At 42.5% G+C, this 21,366-nt stretch overlaps 1 protein-coding gene across 15 annotated transcripts in view; it reads left to right on the top strand.

The window, feature by feature from the left end:
- KDM4C (lysine demethylase 4C) overlaps window positions 1-21,366 on the top strand; it is a 417,412-nt gene that overhangs the window by 384,986 nt on the left and 11,060 nt on the right. The gene's annotated exons all lie outside the window — the stretch shown is intronic.

The raw sequence follows: 21,366 nt of genomic DNA, 5'->3' as shown, positions 1-21,366 counted from the left end.
CCCCAAGTTTTTTTTATAGTGAGCACCTACTGCATGCCACACATCATGCTGGGTTCTGGGAAAATGATAGAAGTAAAATTGGAATGGTTTTTGATCTCATGGAATTTACAATCTAGTGGGAGAGAGTGACATATGACAGCACATATAAAAGATGTGCTTCAAATTGAGAGAAGTCCTGGGATGACAGGAATATCCAGTAAGAGCATGTAACTAGAAATAAGCATCTTATCTAGATGGGTGATCAGTGCGACCTGAGTGAAGATCTGTAAGGTGAGTTCACTAAACACAGGGCAGAGGGAAGGCAAGTGCGGCTGCTGGAGGAGGTGAATCTTGAGCCTGGAGGAAAAGGAAAGGGCCAGACTGGGTGGGGCCTTGAGGGCCATCTTACAGGGTTGGGGTTTTATTCTAAAAGCAGGAGGAAGCCCTGTTGGACTATCTTGAGCAGAAGTCAAAGAGATTTGTTATGAAGTGGGTTTTTTGGCTATAGTGAAAAAGAATTGGCTATAGTGAAAAGAAAATTTTGGCTATATTGAAAAGAATTTACACACACGTAAACCCCATTATCTAACTCTCACCCATTTGATGAAATAGTCATTTTGCCCAAGAAATTCTTCAGTATGAAAATATGGCCACCAAAATTGATGAGTTATATTTACCCTTTATGGGGCTTCCATCTTGACACACAAACATTTAAGTTGAGCATTTATTGCTCTTGAATTTGGCTGTTTTAAAAATAAATAAATTGAGCATATAACCACACGTATGTAGACTTGGCCTCACTATATAGCTGATTCTAATATCTCTTAATCCTTATCTCTCTTCAGCACTCATTTTTGTGATTTTGCTTTCAACCCTTTATTCTGTGCATGTAGCTTTGTGTGCTCTACCCTGGAACTTTTAATCCCCCTGTTTCCTTTTTAAATTTTTCATAAAGATGGAGTCTTGCTATCCAAGCTGTTCTGGAACTCCTGAAGCAATCATCCCACTTTGGCCTCCCAAAACGATGAGATTATAGGTGTGAGCCACCACACCCATCCTAGTTTCTCTTTCTGTTCAGTGGCTTTGCCTCCCCTCCCCTGGGCTCCCTCATCACGAACCAGTGTAGAGGCTGATGCATCTGTTCTGTTGCCCTGAGAAGAGCCATCATTTTCTGAAGGAGATGGACTACATGACTTACAGAGTCTTGAACATCTCTCATTTTTGAGATTCATTTACCTTTTAAAGGGAAAGAATTGATGACTAACTGGTAGACAAAATGTATGTGGTTAGTGGTAATAAAAATAATTAGCAACTAATATTTAATAATTGTAGATGTACAATGTTTTGCATAACATACCCATGGCTGGCTAAAGTCCAAGAAATACAGAAAGATTTAAGATGAAAAGTACATTCCTGTGTCTTCCAACATCTGGAAATCACCATCTCACCTGCTTCTCATATATCCTCCCAGGATTTTTAAAATGCTCATACAGGCTGTGTGTGTGTGTGTGTGTGTGTGTAGACAATGTAGATGTTAATTTGAATGCACCTGGCATCATATTAACATGCTAAAAGCAAGGAGTTACATCCTGTGTACTGTTAGTGTCATAGTTACTATTAATTGGATGGTGTTTAAGGTTTGCAAGCAGGTCCATCTCCTTTTATCCTTTATCTTCCTCTACCTCCTTACCTACTTGTTTTATCACTGAAGTCCTACTCCTCCCCTCCCAGCTTAATCTATAAAAGCTAGTCTCAGCTGTTCCAGCTCCAGCATCGCTTATACTGACCCCACTTTCAGGTGCCCACTTACCCTGGGAGCCCCCACACCGGCCTGTTTTGGTTTCCAGTTGCCTCTATATGCAAATCTACATCAGTGGGTGTCTGTTTCAAGGAAAGTAACCAAGGATGCTAACTAACCTTTTTAGTAGAGTGGAAAAAGATCATATCACAATTGAAATATTATTGACCAACTATTCAATGTTCATTAAGCAAATCGGGTATTAGCAAGAATCAGCCTTCAAATAAAGACTAATATCTGGTGTGAAAAGAATAGAAAAGCTCTTACTTCAAAGGTTCATTAACTATCTGAAAAAGGGCATGACATAATCCTTGATGTGATTCTGAACCAGGCATTCCACAGTGAGTGCATCAGTAAAGTGAAATTTACCACCCTCCTTTTATGTGTTTTTAAGCCTTGGTGGATTAAAAGCTCTTGTTTGGATAATAAATCTAACAATGGTGTGTTATCTACATATCATTTTCATTCTCCTTGCCTGGGTATCTACAAACAGCAAAATTCTTCTTAATTTCACATTAAGAATATTTTGATTTGACAGGCTTTCCACAACACAAGAATCATTTGGGGAGTTTCTGACTTCCCTTTAAGCATAATAATGTTGACTAAATAGATTGATTCATTATCCACTCCTCAACCATCTTAGCTATCTGTCATTGGTGACACAGTAGTCCCTATTGAAATGCTGGTAGTAATTACACATGTCCCTGTCTTCATAAGACAGTGTGTTATGAGCATGATTGGTTAACTTTATGCATTTGCATTTAATCTAAAAGGAAGGACATGTTAAACTCACAGAGAGAGAAGCTGTAGCCTATGTGAAAAGTATTTCTAGAATGGCGTTGCTCACATTTTTTTACTGTGCCCGGGAACACATTTCCAGTTCTGCGGATATCCTGGATTACTGCATTTGTGCATGTATACTCATTACTCCTCTTTTTTTTAAGAGACTAGGTCTTGCTGTGTTGCCCAGGCTGGTCTCAAACTATTGGGCTCAAGCAGTACGCTCACCTCGGCCTCCCAAACTCAAACCTTGGGAGGCCAAGGTGAAAGGGATTACAGGCGTGAGCTGCTGTGCCTGGCCACGCCTCAGCTTCTGAATACCATGAGCTGACATTTTTTGACAAATCATATTCTTAACAAATTCTTTGGTTAGTCGTCACCTGGCTCTGCTTTTTAATCCCCTAGTTAAAATTCTCCCCAAGTGTTACTCATTTGCTCAAAACCTTGCACTGCTGGGCTGTGAAACGCAAGATTAAATTATAGCCAGCTCTTGGTGACTTGTGACTGTGCAAGTCATTTCATTGTTCAGCCCTTCCCTTTCAACTGGGGACATTGGCCTAGGGGATCTCTCAGGTCTCTTGCCATTCTCACAGGGGAGAACAGCCATAGTGTTCTCTAGTCGCCTCTGATTGTAAGCATTGGAATGTGGCCCCTGGCCCCACCATCCACTCATCTACATATACATTTTGTTCCCCTTTCCCGGATTCCTGGCGTGGAGCATCACCTGTGTGGTGAATGTGACGGGAGCACATGCTCAGTCAGCTTGGGTGAGGTGGAGAGTGAAAATGCTGTTCATGTGGACACACAGCCTCCACACTGCAAGACTTGGCATGCCACTTGTATCAGAATATCATATGGAGACAAAGGGGGCTAAGCTACTCTTAGGTTTCAGCCCAGGAGCGAGCAATCTTTGACGTATTTTTATGCACCATGATGTCTTTGCAGTTGTAGCTTTACCACAGAAGCTTTGTGAAAGCTTTTTCCACCACAGTGGCTGAGACCCACACACCTGTTGCCTTCATCCTTTCTATGCATTTTGCTTCACCCATTTGCGCGTCATCTGGCTGATTGAGTTATACCAGCCTCCCTCTGGGCCCACGAGAGAATAAGGTGGTCCTGCATTAACAGGTCTCCTCCTCGGGTGTTGATCCTCAAAGGATGCTCCTTTCCTTTGACCAAAGAGGAAGCTGACGTTATAGAGTTAAAGGTGTGTGGCCAGAGGGTGGCTGGGGAGAAAGCTAACTACGTGTCTGCGTTTGATTTTTTCCTGCCATCGTTTTGCATTTTCCCTGTGCTTTGGTGAAGGAGGAGGATCACTAGAATGGGACTTGAGAATTTAGAAACCATAGTCTCAGCCTTGTCCATACTTCTAGTGAGACTTGGACAGGCCATTGAATGGCTAGAAGTTCTGAGTCACTGTGTCTCAGTTCAGGGGTGCTGCGTAGGTGAGACAGGCTGATGGGGGGCGCACTCCCCTCCCACCTCATCCCTTAACTGCTCATTCTTACCCCTACTCTGCTGTGCTCCATCTTTCCCCCAACTCCTCGAGAACTCCCACCCGCAGCCGGACATCTCCTCTGCCGCGCCTCTGGTGAGGAGTTCTCAGATCCATTCTGGAACGCTGCACATGACAGGAGCTCACTCTCAATTTTGGCTCCAGTTGTTAAGAAGCAAGAGCTTCTTTCTGTGAAGTCTAACTGCTGCCTCTCCGGAACATCCAAGAGCCTTCCTAGGTCTCGATCTCTAGGGCAAAACTGAATCAACACACTCTCTCTTTCACTTAAGTTTCTTAACATGTTTGTAGAGAGGTCTCAAGTGCCTGCTAAGTCTTCTCAAATCCAAACAAAACAGTCCTCATTTCTCAGTCCTGAGGCAGGAACAAATGATTTGATGACCAAAAAGTGGTTTGTGAATGCTTTTCCTCCAGGACGCTCTGAGGATGAAATTTTCTTGGACAATGTCCCACTCGAGATGTTGCTCTCAGGTGTGGGAACACAGTGCCCCAAACACAGCCTGGCTAGTGCAAGCATGGCAGCTCTTTGTTCCTTCGATCTGGACGTTGAACACTTACCAGTGCAGCCAGGAGGAAGGTTAAATGAACTATTTATGCAGCTATTAAAATCATGTTTTCAAAGGATATTTAATGATGCAATATAATAAATGGAAAAATCAGGCTCAAAATTGTATATACAGTAAGATCCCAATTATGTATAAAAATATAAATATGCAAGGGAAAAATCCTCAAAGGAAATACATCAAAATGTTACTGATTATCTTTGGAGAGTATAATCATAGGTGATTATGATTTTCAACTTTATCACCTTCTTATAGTTTCCGTATGAATGTATTTTATTTTTATAATCAGAAAAAGTTTTTTTTAAACAGATCTTAACCCTTCTGAGAACTACTTATATCCTTACTCTTTTCCCCTAATTTTCCTTATCTAGATCTTTTCAGATTTTGTCAAAATTTCATTTTCAATCTCTAGCTCTTGTGGCATCTTGAAGCTCTCTGGAATGTAGGAACCATATAGTTACTAATAATCTGTTAAATACTTCTGCTTTATACTGTTATTCCTTATGTAGGAGTTCTTATACTTTTTTTTTTTTTAAGTTAATGCCTGCATTTTCCAATGAAGCAAAGTTTTCATGAAGTAAAAAACTACATCTGTTTAACTCACGACTCATTCCTTTGTTCCCTAAAACACGAGATGCTTGAAAATTCCCAGGTGACTGAGTGATAGCCCCACCCATCTACTTATTAGCCCTGTGGCCTCAGGCAAGTCGCTCTTCTCTACCAGTGCTGGGAGATGTTGACACTTGCCTGCGTACCCTACCAGACTGTTTTAGATTCCAATTAGGATAACACATGTGATTGTCCTCTGTAGTTCTGTGTTCTATTGCAGCCTCCTTTCTCTCATAGTCTGGGTTCTTGGCTTCTCAGTGTTTTCTTCACTATTTTTAATCCCAAAGGTGACCTCCCAAGGGTTTTGTCTCCTCGCTGTCCTCTAGATATATTCCTGTTGATGGGAATTAAATCCAGATGTGGTTCACTCAGTGTTCACTAGCTGCCAGGAATTGGGTTTTGCTTTTCTGTTCTCTTCTCTCATTCTCCCTGCAAGATTGCATTAATATCTCCATTTTACTACTGAGAAAACCAGGACATAAGGTTTATTAATGAGAAAACCAGGACATAAAGTGGTTGAGTAGCTTATGCACAGTAACGGGTTTTCTTTGTGAGCAGCCTGGCCTCAGATCTTGGAAGCAGTACGTGCATCACTTCAGTGTGAAGCATCCTGGGTAGGTCAAGCCATGCTCCCAGAAGTCGAACAGACACTGCAGAGCAGAGTCAGAGCCTTGGAAAACTGGACATATAAACAGAGGGCAGCCTTCTCTCCCCTGCATGCCTATCCTTAGGTTTCCTTTCATCTTTCTTTTTTTAGCTTTTGGAACTGACATGTATTTTTAGAAACCACTACAGAGAAATTCACCCCAAGCCTGTCTTTCTCCATTGTGCAACATAAATTTTTATTGACGTAGTAAAATATTTTATTCCCCCTCATACATTTTAGTCCCTGCCAACAACAATAAAAAAGGGGAGAAAATCTTTCCTATATAGATGGAGCTTTTTTCCCTGTATTTGGGGGTGAGAAGTTGCAGTCCTGGACGCAGTGAGCCTTGGGGCAGTCATCAGGGCTGATGTTGGCTGTCTCACCCAGGTAGGAAGAGCCACATGTGTGGCAGACAGAGCCAGGGTGCTCCTTGCTTTGCTAATTAGCTGTGCAACCAGGCAAGGGAGTTAACAACCAGTTACCTTATCTGTAAATTGGAGATAATAATGTCACAGGAGCCTTAGGGTGTTGCTGTGCCAGCCAGAAACCTCTGTGGCTGGTGGCCCCTCTGCTTGAGTTTTGCTCATGCCCGCTAGGCTTATTCCGTCCACTCAGCCCAGCAGGCTGCACTCGGCTCATGCTACCGGCCCGGATCCCACACCTGCCACGGGCTTGGAGCGGCGAGGTTGTGTGTGAGCAAGTGAGCATGGGGCCTGGCCACTGCACTACAGCAAGGCATGCCAGCTGTTGTGGGGGGGTGGGCAGCTCCAGGTGCCAGCTCCATGCGAGGCTGTGGCTGGACCAGATGTACCACAAGCAGCTTCTGCTGTGGATATCAGTGTCTGCACAAGGGGAACATGGTGGCAGAAAAGCTTTAAATGCATAAATTCCTTATTTAAGTAGTTTTTATGTTTGGACCTTTCAGGAGTTGAACTTGGAAGATTTTCTATTTGGGCTCCTGGGATGGTGGGGCACAGCCCTGAGACCACAGTGGGATCCTTCCAGAATACTCTTGAGAGGGAGAGGAGAAGGGGTCAGGGCTACAACTCTGTCTCCTGTTTGGCCACACCACTCAGCGTAGTCAGTGGGATAGGCTGACCAGTTACGCGAGCCCAGACGAAATCAGGTTGACAATGCCAGAGCCCCAAACAGTAGTCCCCACAGGGTGCCGCAGGAGCCGCCTGCTGGCTTCTCCCTTTCACGTCTGTCTTTAAGGCCTACATTATTGCTCTCACCACAACTTGTCCTGAGAGAGGTGTCTGTAATTAGCTCAGTTTGTGCAGGTGGCTTAACGTGGAGGAAGCAGCATGAGGAACTTTGGTTAATCTTAAGAAGAAAGTCCTGACCACAGTTGATGTCCTGGGAGGGCGGGTCACAGACACAGAGTTCCCACCTCTTTGCCTAACTACCTACAGTCACACACAGCCTTGTATTGCAGATATTCATGTGTGTATTTGAGTCCCCAGCTGGATCTGAATCCTTTGAGAGAAATGTCTCCGAGAGGGCTGGGTCTTTTTTGTCTCTGTTTTCTCAGTGCTGAGCTCAGTCCCTGGCCCAGAGGACACACTCCAAGGGAAGGAGAAGGCAGGAATGCAGAGAACCTCTTATCAGCGGGTTAGAACTGCTGCTCTCCTGCCCACATTGCTTTCCTGGTCCCTCCCCCGCAGGCCCTTTTGGGTGTGGTCAACCCCCCAGCGTCACCCCTGTTTCTAGTTATTGGCTTTTGTTATGCTTCCTCACTTCAAAGGAACCAGAAAAATAATTTCCAAAACAGCTGCCTAACTTTGTACTTTCTAGGCCTTTTAAAGTTTTTGCTTGCCAAAATCTCATCTATTTCTAATATCACAAAGATGTGTCTGCTTTGGAAAATATACCTCTGAGGCTTAATGCTGTAATGACTTCCAGAATAACAAAACAACTTCCATCTCTGGGACTTCGGTACCTTAACCAAGCGTTGTGTCCACTTTGGGCTCATCACTGGAGGGAAGTGCATACTAACAAAGCAGTGGGCCAGGCACTGTGGCTCACACCTGTGATCCCAACACTTTGGGAGGCTGAAGCAGGAGGACCTTTTGAGGGTAGGAGTTCAAGACCAGCCTTGCCAACATAGTGAGACCTTGTCTCTACAAAAAGCAACAACAACAAAAAACTAGTTGGCTTTCAGGAATTCACTAACACAGTGCTAAGTGTTAGTACTGTTATTTCTGTGAAAATAACAGACCTATCTTTTAGAAGATAGGTAAAAGTTGTGTGTGAGGACATTGGCCAAGTGTGGCTGGTGGAAAAAAAAATTGGCTGCTTGAGGAAGCAAGATGGGCTTCATTTCAGCTTAAGGGACCACCACAGCATCTTGCAGTTCAGAGAGGGGTTGTGTGTGTCCTTTACAAAGAAACAAGGCCAGGCATGGTGGCTCACACCTGTAATCCCAGCACTTTGGGAGGCCCAGGCTGGGCAACATAGCAAAACCTCATCTCTACTTAAAAAAAAAAATTAGCCAAGCATGGTGGCACCCACCTGTATTCTCAGCTATTTGGGAGGCTGAGGTGGAAGAATCACCTGAGCCCAGAAAGCCAAGGCTGTAGTGAGCTGTGATAATGCCACTGCAATCACTCCAGCCTGGGCAACAGGAGTGAGACCCTGTGTCAAAACTACTAAAAAGGGAAAGTGGACAGTAGACTTGGAGTTTCCCTGAATGATTAGTATCAGTATAGAAGCAGCTTGACTTGAATCGATTAACCTAGAGCCTGAAATTACAGGGGTCTAGAACCAGCACAGAACACACTTAGATACAGATACCTCAGGGTGGAAGCATTCCAGATTTTCTTCTAAGCATGTTAGAAAGCTCTCACTCTGAAAAAGATGCAGTCAGAAAAGGGGCATAGAATTGGTTCTTTCGTTATACACAGATGTATAGTTTAGGCTGCGAGATAACCTCCTAGAACAGCAGTTCCCACCCTGCTGAGCACAAGATTGCCTGGAAGGGCATTTGGCTTGAACCAGCTGAATCAGAAATTTCTCTGGTGGTTAATACTAGATTTATTTACTGCACTAGAGAAATGAGTCTGATGTTGAGTTTTTCAAAGCTGATGAAACTAAGTTTATGAATAGTTTATATGCCTTTTTACCAAGTAACTCTTGTTCTAAGAGTCTAAGAATAGAGTCAGTAATTCAGACAAAGATTTATGAAAAATATACAATAGCATTGTATATGATAGGGGAAAATTGCAATAACCTAAATATTTAATAGAAGAGTGGCTAAATTAATTGTGGTGCATCTATACTGTTGCATATATTTGGCAAGTAAAATGGGCTTTTTAAAAGATAATTAATAGCTAAGAAACTGCTCGTGACGTAATCATAGGTGGCAGATATCAAGGTATATTATAAATGTCCACGAAAGAAATGCTGTAGGATTTCGCTTAGATGAGGTACCCAGAATAGTCGAATTCTCAGAGACAGAAAGTAGAATAATGGTTGCCGGGGGCTGATGGCAGAGACAGTGGGGAGTTCGTGTTTAATGAGGGCAGAGTTTCTGTTTGGGAAGATAAAAAGCTCTGAAGAGGGAGAGTGGTGATGATTTCACAACGCTATGAACTTAATGCCATTGAAATGTACAATTGAATGTGGTTAAAATGGTAAATTTCATGTTATGGATATTTTACCCCAATAAAAAAGAAAGGGCCTCCACCCCAAAATGCTGTGGAAGGAAGCGAAGGAACATGGCACAAACTGCAGTTCCGAGCTCATGACAAATGGCTTTAGAGACAGATCAGCTGTGCTCTAACATGAAAGAAAATAAAGGCTGGACCTCTGCATGGGAAAGATTGTGCCTGTATAGGATGTCCTAATTCTTAAAGAAAAGAGCACAGAGAAAAATTCTTTTAATTATTTTTAAAAATTAGAAGTATAGGGAAAAAAAAACTCCAAATGTGGTGACAGTGATCACTTGTGATAGACATACGAGGTTTAAAAATTTTTTTATATCTTTAAGAGATTTTACAGTTTCTCCCTAGTGAATATATAGAAGCTCCGAATTATTCATAAAAATACTTCTTCTTCTTGTTTTTTTATAGAGACGGAGTCTCGCTATGTTGCCCAGGCTGGTCTTGAATTCCTGAGGTCAAGTAATCCTTCCGCCTTGGCCTCCCAAAGTGCTGGGATTACAAGCATGAGCCAGCATGCCGGGCCTTAAAAATAACTTTTAAGTGTTTTCATTCTTTGCTAATCTCTACATGAAGGGTGCTTATGACATGTTTAACAAGCAGTCCAAAGTGGTGTATCCCCATCAGAGTAGCCCCTGTGAGAGGCCATTGCTAAGAGCTGGGCATTCTTCAGGTGCTTGGTGACTTTACTGTCTGGAATACATTCTTGTGGATATCCTCAGAGAGGGCACATCCTTATACTGGGGGATATTGAAAACTTGGAGACTGCTGCCAGTCATCTAAGACCAATCCTTGTGAACAGGTAGGTGCTTCCATCAATATGCCCCCTTCTTTTTGAGGAGGATGGTTTTGCAGCTGGGCCTTTGCATGGTGTGGGAAGTCCTCCAGTTTTATACTCCATTGTTAAGTGAGAGGTTTCTTTCCACTCTGTGAGAGGAGGGATCTGCCATCATGCAAACTAGCGGTTGCTTATCAGGATCGTTAATGGCAACCAACAGAAACTGACCTTGATTTAGGCTGTACAGAAATTTAGTGAAAGGTTATTGGGGAACTTCCATAATCTCCAGGAATGCAGAATAACGAAGGTCAGAAAACAGGCAAGAACAAAAAGGAGGCTGTTTAGCTGCAGCTATGGGCAAGACCAGGCCACAGACGCCATCCAGGAAGGACACACTGCCTCCCCTTATGTGGTGAGACTGGACCTAGCCTCTGCCATAGGCCTGCGAGTGCTGCTGCTGCTGCTGTCACTGCTGTCTGAGAAAGTTCTCCCTTCTACTTGTTTTCCTGCATCTCTGATCACAGGTTCTAAATCCTGGGCTGATGTAGCCCACTGGCCAGGCCTCTGTAGCTGTCTTTGCTGTGAGAGAAGCTGGGGAAGGAAGTGTCTGGCAGTGTTCAGTGACTATGATGTCAGGCCAGCTCAGTCCCCATTAGACTGTGGGGAGAAGGGGGTTCCAAAGCTGGGCAGCCGAACAGATGACAGATAGTCACTACGATTCTTACATGGCTGTCAGTCTTGTTAATCCCTGCCAGGGTCCAGTAATGAGCAGGTGATTATCTGTGGAAATGCTAGCAGCTGTTAGCATTTCGCCCCAGGTCACCTAAGCATTCTCCCCAAGGGGGACTGCCAGAGGAGCCAAACTCTATGCCGATTAACTGCTGGGAGCACATGTGCCACATCTTCATCTGATGCAACTCTGCTCACAGATGGGGCTGCCTGCTCTGTGGTTTATACACGTAATGAGTAGTAATGGGTGTGGGGATAGGGCTAAGACAACATTTGAGGACAGCAGCTTCTAGGGGTCCCTTTAGAAGGGTCTCATAAGAGTTCCAAGAACTTAGTGACTTCAGAATTCAGGTAATCAGACTGGCAGATGAATTTTTCCTTTTAGTTGGTGGAGCAAGTATAGGTCCTTGAAGTAACTGATCATAGCCAAAAGGCCACTCTTCACCGTGATTATGATTTCTGTCTTTAATTTTCACATCATCTATTTAGTACTGTAGCTGCGGGCTTACTGACAGCTCCAGACACCAGTGTCCTTGTGAACAAGGCTCTGGTAGATTTCAGGCAAGTTTACACATCCCTGGAGGCAGTACAGCAAATGGTAAACAGCTATTTATGTTAGGTGAAGACGAACTGCTTCAAAGAGTCTAGACAGCAACTGAGAAAAATGCATTTATCAAGGTTTTAATGCATATAATTTTCCAGCAAAGGTGTTTACTTACTCCAATAACATACTAAGTAAACTGCATTAGGGAAAACCTCTTTAGCATTTTACATCCTTTTCTATAATCGACCTTAAATTCTAGATTGCTTAAAAGAAGTTGCCCAAGTCAGAGAGAGCTTTGGGGATACCTGGAATTCTCATTTTTAATGTGTGCCCCAGGGTTGGGAACACACTTTGAGAAGCTGTGCTGTAGTGCCTGGTGCCTGGTGCTGAACCCAAGGATATGTGAATCAGCTGGAGACCTGTAAGAGGGAGGACAGACCACTAAAGCTGTTGCATTCCACAAACTATATCCCTTCATTTTTAGACCTTTTGATATACTTAATTTTTTTCAGATCTTTTATTTATTTTATTTTTTTCAAATTATACTTTAAGTTCTAGGGTACATGTGCACAACGTGCAGGTTTGTTACATAGGTATACATGTGCCATGTTGGTTTGCTGCACCCATCAACTCGTCATTTACATTAGGTATTTCTCCTAATGCTATCCCTCCCTCAGCCCCCCACCCCCCAACAGGCCCCGGTGTGTGATGGTCCCCGCTGTGTGTCCATGTGTTCTTATTGTTCAGTTCCCACCTATGAGTGAGAACATGCGGTGTTTGGTTTTCTGTCCTTGTGATAGTTTGCTCAGAATGATGGTTTCCCGCTTCATCCATGTCCCAGCAAAGGACATTAACTCATCCTTTTTAATGACTGCATAGTATTCCATGGTGTATCTGTGCCACATTTTCTTAATCCAGTCTATCATTGATGGACATGTGGGTTGGTTCCAAGCCTTTGGTATTGTGAATACTGCGGCAATAAACATATGTGTGCATGTGTCTTTGTAGTAGCGTGATTTATAATCCTTTGGGTATATACCCAGTAATGGGACTGCTGGGTCAAATGGTATTTCTAGTTCTAGATCCTTTAGGAATTACCATACTGCCTTCCACAGTGGTTGAACTAATTTACACTCCCGCCAACAGTGTAAAAGCGTTCCTATTTCTCCATATCCTCTCCAGCACCTGTTGTTCCTGACTTTTTAATGATCATCATTCTTACTGGCATGAGATGGTATCTCATGGTTTTGATTTGCATTTCTCTGATGGCCCATGATGAGCATTTTTTCATTTGTCTGTGGCTGCAAAAATGTCTTCTTTTGAGAAGTGTCTCTTCATATCCCTTGCCCGCTTTTTGCTGGGGTTGTTTTTTTCTTGTAAATTTGGGTTCTTTGTAGATTCTGGATATTAGCCCTTTGTCAGATGGATAGATTGCAAAAATTTTCTCCCATTCTGTAGGTTGCCTGTGCACTCTAATGGCAGTTCCTTTTGCTATGCAGAAGCTCTTTAGTTTAATTAGATCCCATTTGTCAATTCTGGCTTTTGTTGCCATTGCTTTTGATGTTTTAGTCATAAAGTCCTTGCCCATGCCTATGTCCTGAATGGTATTGCCTAGATTTCTTCTAGGGTTTTTATGGTTTTAGGTCTAACATTTAAGTCTTTAATCCATCTTGAATTAATTATTGTATAAGGTGTAAGGAAGGGATCCAGTTTCAGCTTTCTACATATGGCTAGCCAGTTTTCCCAGCACCATTTATTAAATAGGGAATCCTTTCCCCATTTCTTGTTTTTGTCAGGTTTGTCAAAGATCAGATGGTTGTAGATGGGTGGTGTGATTTCTGAGGCCTCTGTTCTGTTCCATTGGTCTATATCTCTGTTTTGGTACCAGTACCATGCTGTTTTGGTTACTGTAGCCTTGTAGTATAGTTTGAAGTCAGGTAGTGTGATGCCTCCAGCTTTGTTCTTTTTGCTTGGGGTTGTCTTGGCAATGCGGGCTCTTTTGTGGTTCCATATGAACTTTAAAGTAGTTTCTTCCAATTCTGTGAAGAAAGATGAGGATGGCATTGAATCTGTAAATTACCTTGGGCATTATGGCCTCTTGCATAATATTGGTTCTTCCTATCCATGATCATGGAATGTTCTTCCATTTGTTTGTGTCCTCTTTAATTTCACTGAGCAGTGGTTTGCGGTTCTCCTTGAAGAGGTCCTTCACATCTCTTGTGAGTTGGATTCCGAGGTATTTTATTCTATTTGTAGCAATTGTGAATGGGAGTTCACTCATTATTTGGCTGTCTATTCTTGGTGTATAGGAATGCTTGTGATTTTTGCACATTGATTTTGTATCCTGAGACTTTGCTGAAGTTGCTTATCAGCTTAAGGAGATTTTGGGCTGAGATGATGGGGTTTTCTAAATATACAGTTATGTCATCTGCAAAGAGGGACAATTTGACTTCCTCTTTTCCTAATTGAATACCTGTTATTTCTTTCTCTTGCCTGATTGCCCTGGCCAGAGCTTCCAACACTATGTTGAAAAGGAGTGGTGAGAGAGGGCATCCGTGTCTTGTACCAGTTTTCAAAGGGAATGCTTCCAGTTTTTGCCTCTTCAGTATCATATTAGCTGTGGGTTTGTCATAAATAGCTCTTATTATTTTGAGTTATGTTCCATTGACACCTAGATTATTGAGAGTTTTTAGCATGAAAGGCGTTGAATTTTGTCAAAGGCCTTTTCTGCATCTATTGAGATAATCATGTGGTTTTTGTCATTGGTTCTGTTTATATGATGGATTACATTTATTGATTTGCGTATGTTGAACCAGCCTTGCATCCCAGGGATGAAGCCGACTTGATCATGGTGGGTAAGCTTTTTGATGTGCTGCTGGAGTCGGTTTTCCAATATTTTATTGAGGATTTTTGCATCAATATTCATCATGGATATTGGTCTAAAATTCTCTTTTTTTGTTGTGTCTCTGCTGGGCTTTGGTATCAGCATGATGCTGGCCTCATAAAATGACTTAGGGAGGATTCCCTCTTTTTCTGTTGACGGGAATAGTTTCAGAAGGAATGGTACCAGCTCCTCTTTGTACCTCTGGTAGAATTCAGGTGTGAATCCGTCTGGTCCTGGACTTTTCTTGGTTGGTAGGCCATTAATTATTGCCTCAATGTCAGAGCCTGTTATTGGCCTATTCAGAGATTCAGCTTCTTCCTGGTCTAGTCTTGGGAGGGCGTTTGTTTCCAGGAATTTATCCATTTCTTCTAGATTTTCTAGTTTATTTGCATAGAGGTGTTTATAGTATTCTCTGATGGTAGTTTGTATTTCTGTAGGATCGGTGGTGATATCCCCTTTATCATTTTTTATTGCATCTATTTGATTCTTCTCTCTTTTCTTCTTTATTAGTCTTGCTAGCGGTCTATCAATTTTGTTGATCTTTTTGAAAAACCAGGTCCTGGATTCATTGATTTTTTTTTTTTTTTTTTTTTTTTGGTCTCCATCTCTTTCAGTTCTGCTCTGGTCTTAGTTATTTCTTGCCTTCTGCTAGCTTTTGAATGTGTTTGCTCTTGCTTATCTAGTTCTTTTAATTGTGATGTTATGGTGTCGATTTTAGATCTTTCCAGCTTTCTCTTGTGGGCATTTAGTGCTATAAATTTCACTCTACACACTGCTTTAATGTGTCCCAGAAATTCTGGTACGTTGTCTTTGTTCTTGTTGGTTTCAAAGAACGTGTTTATTTCTGCCTTCATTTTGTTATTTACCCGGTAGTCATTCAGGAGCAGGTTGTTCAGTTTCCATGCAGTTGTGCGGTTTTGAGTGAGCTTCTTAATCCTGAGTTCTAATTTGATTGCACTGTGATCTGAGAGACAGTTTGTTGTGATTGCTGTTCATTTACGTTTGCTGAGGAGTGCTTTACTTCCAATTATGTGGTCAATTTTAGAGTAAGTGCATTGTGCTGAGAAGAATTTATATTCTGTTGATTTGGGGTGGAGAGTTCTATAGATGTCTATTAGGTTTGCTTGGTGCAGAGCTGAGTTCAAGTCCTGGATATCCTTGTTAACCTTCTGTCTCGTTGATCTTTCTAATATTGACAGTGGGGTGTTGAAGTCTCCCATTATTATTGTGTGGGAGTCTCAGTCTCTTTGTAGGTCTCTAAGGACTTACTTTATGAATCTGGGTGCTCCCGTATTGGGTGCATATATATTTAGGATAGTTAGCTCTTCTTGTTGAATTGATCCCTTTACCATTATGTAATGGCCTTCTTTGTCTCTTTTGATCTTTGTTGGTTTAAAGTCTGTTTTATCAGAGTCCAGGATTGCAACCCCTGCTTTTTTTTGCTTTCCATTTGTTTGGTAGATCTTCCTCCATCCCTTTATTTTGAGCCTATGTGTGTCTTTGCACATGAGATGGGTCTCCTGAATTTGCACACTGATGGGTCTTGACTCTTTATCCAATTTGCCAGTCTGTCTCTCTTAATTGGGGCATCTAGCCCGTTTACATTTAAGGTTAATATTATGTGTGAATTTGATCCTATCATTATGATGTTCGCTGGTTATTTTGCCTGTTAATTGATGCAGTTTCTTCCTAGCATCGATGGTCTTTACAATTTGGCATGTTTTTGCAGTGGCTGGTACCGGTTTTTCCTTTCCATGTTTACTGCTTGCTTCAGGAGCTCTTGTAAGGCAGGCCCGGTGGTGACAAAATCTCTCAACATTTGCTTGTCTGTAAAGGATTTTATTTCTCCTTCACTTAGGAAGCTTACTTTGGCTGGCTATGAAATTCTGGGTTGAAAATTCTTTTCTTTAAGAATGTTGAATATTGGCCCGCACTCTCTTCGGGCCTGTAGGGTTTCTGCTGGGAGATCCACTAGTTAGTATGATGGGCTTCCCTTTGTGGGTAACCCGACCTTTCTCTCTGGCTGCCCTTAACACTTTTTCCTTCATTTCAACCTTGGTAAATCTGACAATTATGTGTCTTGGGGTTGCTCTTCTTGAGGAGTATCTTTGTGGTGGTCTCTGTTTTTCCTGAATTCGAATGTTGGCCTGCCTTTCTAGGTTGGGGAAGTTCTCCTGGATAATATCCTGAAGAGTGTTTCCCAACTTGGTTCCATTCTCCCTATCACTTTCAGGTACACTAGTCAAACATAGATTTGGTCTTTTCACATAGTCCCATATTTCTTGGAGGTTTTGTTTGTTTCTTTTTGTTCTTTTTTGTCTAAACTTCTCACTTTATTTCATTAATTTGATCTTCAATCACTGATGCCCTTCTTCCACTTGATTGAATTGGCTATTGAAGCTTGTGCATGCATCACTAAGTTCTCGTGCTATGGTTTTCAGCTCCACAGGTCATTTAAGGTCTTCTCTACACTGTTTATTCTAGTTAGCCATTCGTCTAACCTTTCTTCAAGGTTTTTAGCTTCCTTGCAATGCGTTTGAACATGCTCTTTTACCTTGGAGAAGTTCGTTATTACCCACCTTCTGAAGCCTACTTCTGTCAGTTCGTCAAAGTCATTCTCCATCCAGCTTTGTTCCATTGCTTGCGAAGAGCTGTGATCCTTTGGAGAAGAGGCACTCTGATTTTTAGAATTTTCAGCTTTTCTGCTCTGGTTTCTCCCCATTTTTGTGGTTTTATCTACCTTTGGTCATTGATGATGGTGACCTACAGATGGGGTTTTGGTGTAGATGTCTTTATTGTTGACGTTGATGCTATTCCATTCTGTTTGTTAGTTTTCCTTTTAACAGTCAGGTCCCTCAGCTGCAGGTCTGTTGGAGTTTGCCGTAGGTCCACTCCAGACCCTGTTTGCCTGGGTATCACCAGCGGAGGCAGAACAGCAAATATTGCTGCTTGATCCTTCCTCTGGAAGCTTTGTCCCTGATGGGGAGCCGCCTATATGAGGTGTCTGTCTACCCCTACTGGGGGTTGTCTCCCAGTTAGGCTACACAGGGATCAGGGACCACTTGAGGAGGCAGTCTGCCCTTCCTCAGAGCTCATACGCCATGCTGGGAGAACCACTCCTCTCTTCAGAGCTGTCAGACAGGGAAGTTTAAATCTGCAGAAGTTGTCTGCTGCCTTTTGTTCAGCTATGCTCTGCCCACAGAGGTGGAGTCTAGAGGCAGTGGACCTTTTTGAGCTGCAGTGGGCTCCGCCCAGTTCAAGCTTCCCAGCTGCTTTGTTTACCTACTCAAGCCTCAGCAACAGCAGACGCCTCTCCCCGAGCCAGGCTGCCACCTCACACTTCGGTCTCAGACTGCTGCGTTAGCAGTGAGCAAGGCTCTGTGGGCATGGGACTCACCAAACCAGGCATGAGAGAGAAACTCCTTGTCTGCTGGTTGCTAAGACCTTGAGAAAAGTGCAGTATTTGGGCACGAGTGTCCTGTTTTTCCAAGAACAGTCTGTCACGGCTTCCCTTGACTAGGAATTGGAAATCCTCCGACCCCTTGCACTTCCTGGGTGAGGCGACGCCCTGCCCTGCTTCAACTCGCCCTCCATGGGCTGCACCCACTGTCTAACCAGTCCCAGTGAGATGAACCAGGTATCTCAGTTGCAAAAATCACTCGTCTTTTGCGTCAATCACACTGGGAGCTGTAGACCGGAGCTGTTCCTATTTGGCCATCTTCCAGACCTTTTATTTTTAAAAGAAACTTTTTTACCCCAAATGAAATCTTACTCAGAAACCTAATTTGTAAATAAAATCAAAGTTCTACTCTGAAGCCCTCATAGATCTCCCCCCTTGCAAGGACCCTGGAGACCCCCACCCCCCAGAACTGTGGAGTTTAGTGTGACAGGCCTCACGTGTGGGTGCAATGCCCTCTGTCTGTCTCTGGCTTGGGCCGCTGGGCTTTATTGGCTCCTAGTGTCTCACACACAGTAGGTGGTCAGTAAATCGGTTTTGAATTAGTGATTGAAACAATTTTGGGGACACCCACCAGCTTCTACTTTGGAGAGATTCAGAGAAGCCTAAATATCAAACCTTTCAACTTCTTTTCATCAGCCCACATGCTTCTAGTCTCTCATTCTTGTTTAAATTTATATCCCACGTAGTCATAGGAAGTTGCTGGCAAACTCAAAATGTGAAACAGCTGATGAATTGACACTATTTCTTTATGATGAAAGTAGATGTTACAGAAATAAGCGGTTTTATGTTTTACTCCAAGCTACCTTAACTTCTTTTGGAAAGTAGCTAGGGAGTAAATAATAAATTTTACATACTAAATAAAGTTATATGCTCATCAAAATATATGTCCTTCCAGCTGAATGACCTGGTGAAGGATGAGAAAGGAGCTGTTATAGATGAGAATCGTGCCCCCTGGTTTTGGAGGTGGGGGAAGCACAGAATAACTTAACTTGTTACAAAGTTGGTTTGTTATTTTTCTTCTATAAATAAAGAAGAAGAGTTTTGAAAGCAAGAAGATTGAGAAAGCAAACTGAAGTGTCTTCTTGAGTTTGGCATGAAAGATTATAAATTTAATCTTTGTGGCTGATACCGAGCAACATTAGGAGGAGGCTGAGCAGTAAGGAGTTAGTTGAGGTCAGGCACTTCCAATGCTAAATTAAGATTTCCTGTGAGTAAAAGGTTAGTTTACAATTAGTAATAAAAGATACCAAAGTATCCCAGGTATTGTTTCCAAAAGCCTTTTTGAAAAAGAATTGTCACTTAGTAAAGTTCATCCATTCAGTTTGTTAATAAAACTATGTTTTTAAGATTAAACTGCTCGAATGCAGTTTATGCTTGTCTAGTCCGCGTTTCTATGTCCCTTACCTCTCCTTGGTGATATGATACCTAAAATTGCAGGTTGGGATTTATTTTGAGGGATTTTATTTTAAAGGTGAATAAAGTTCTGCTGAGGGGCAAATCTGTAAAATTAAGGACCTAAATGATAAAGAAAGTGAGGCCATAACTCTCCTGCTTGAAAGTTGTTTGTGTGGGTAAGAAAGTGCAGGGTACAGCCTCCTGAATTTCCCGAGGCTTTGACCTGCCTCTGTGGGGATTCGAGAAGGACCCAAAAAATAGCATGTCTCACCCTGCCTGAGGAAAAGCGAGACAGAGGAGTCAGGATTTGGAGGTGTAACGTATTACCTTTATGAGTAATAAAGCAGATATTGAGGAGTGCGGCTTATATCTGTGGGCAAACAGGTTTCAAATATGGACCCTGGAATTAGACAGGCTTACCTAGTGATGGGCAGTGCAGGAAAGTGCAGGCTCTTGTCTGTGGAAGGAGCAGAGCAGAGTGCAGGTTCTCTGTCTGCATGATGGCTCCAGAGAGAAAGGGAAGGTGCTGAGCTAGAGGTCACCAAACTTTCTTGGCTTGCAGCACCCTTAGTACCTCAGCATGCTTTGCCTCTCAGTCAAAAGAAATGCCTAACAGTTCTATGTGTTAAGTAAATTAGGTCCAAATAACTCACCAGTATTAGTAAGCTGGGTGCCTCATAAGTGTCACCGTGCTTCCCTTGAATGTATTCTACAGGGTCCCCGTGAGTTTGCTGTGGCACTCCAGGGTACCATGACACATAGTTGGGGAAATACAGTCTCCTTCAGAATTCAAAAATAAAAGTAAGTCATAACCAATCCTCTTGTAAAAGGTTAACAGGAGGTGAAGATGAGCCAGATGTATTATCTGAGTGGAGATCCCTCCACATGGGAGAAAGCGTTAGCAGCGGGAAAAGCATATGCCACCTCCTGCCGCCACGCTTAACCCCCAGCACCTGGGCTTCAGCTCAGAGGAATCCAGAGCTGATGCGACTCTCTAACCTCGGAGACTGACACATGTAATCAGTTTATACTCAGAAGCTCTACCTTCCGGTGTTCTTGGTACCACATAAATCTTGGGAAGGGAAATGGAAAGAGAGGTGGTAACCCCATGGGCATACATTGAATACATCTCTACAGCCTACCCTTTCAATTCCGCATGTCCTGAGGTCAAGTATTATGAAGGCCAACAAAAGACTTACTTTCATTTGACTAAGTTAGATGCATATTGTCAGTTCTGTAGAGCCTCTGAGCAAGCTATTTTTTTCTTTGCTGTAGCTCTAATGGAAGCATAGCCTACAGGTAGAAAAATGAACAGCTGGGCCTTCCATGTATACTCCTAACCCAGCAATCAAATGGCCACTCCTTTATAAGGCACAATTTCTATTAGTAATAAGAAATAATACATGGTAGATTTCCAGTCATAAACAACTAAATATTTCCTGTGTATGCCTCTCATTTAAACCACAGAATGTGCCCAGTCTGCATTTATAGCTTGATTGGTCAAGTGTGCATTTCAGTCATTCAGATTGTCCTCATCAGTAAAATACCAGTATTAGCAAATCATGAATTGCTAAATGTGCAAAAGAAATTAAAAATTACCATAGTCAAGTATTTAATTCCCTTGTATTAAAATTGTATAGTGTCCTACTCAATACATACAAATTTAAAAGTTTGCAAACTAGGTGTGAGCAAATGTTTAAATGTTTTACTATCTTCCCTGTCCCCCTCCCATGCCTTAAAAATAAAATAAAATAATAAAATAAAATAAAAGCACCTTTCAGGATTAATCACTCGGGGAGTTTGTTCTGAATTACTGCCTTGGGAGGTGGCAACGTGAAACAGAAGATCTGAAATGAAAAGATTCTGGTTATGGGTGCCACCATGGTTACCTGCAGAAAAAGGTGGGCTAGTCAATTAATAGGAGATGCTGGCAGAAGCACATTTATGTAGGGAGGTCCAGGGGGTGTTTAGAAGGGGTGTGCTAAACAGGACACACCCACCCAGCTTCACCCGCCATGCTGCAGGT

The sequence above is a fragment of the Macaca fascicularis genome, chromosome 15 (assembly GCF_037993035.2).
Source record: "Macaca fascicularis isolate 582-1 chromosome 15, T2T-MFA8v1.1".
Classification (NCBI taxonomy): domain Eukaryota; kingdom Metazoa; phylum Chordata; class Mammalia; order Primates; family Cercopithecidae; genus Macaca; species Macaca fascicularis.
Note: the sequence above shows the minus strand (reverse complement) of the source record. Positions and strands in the feature narration are given on the sequence as shown.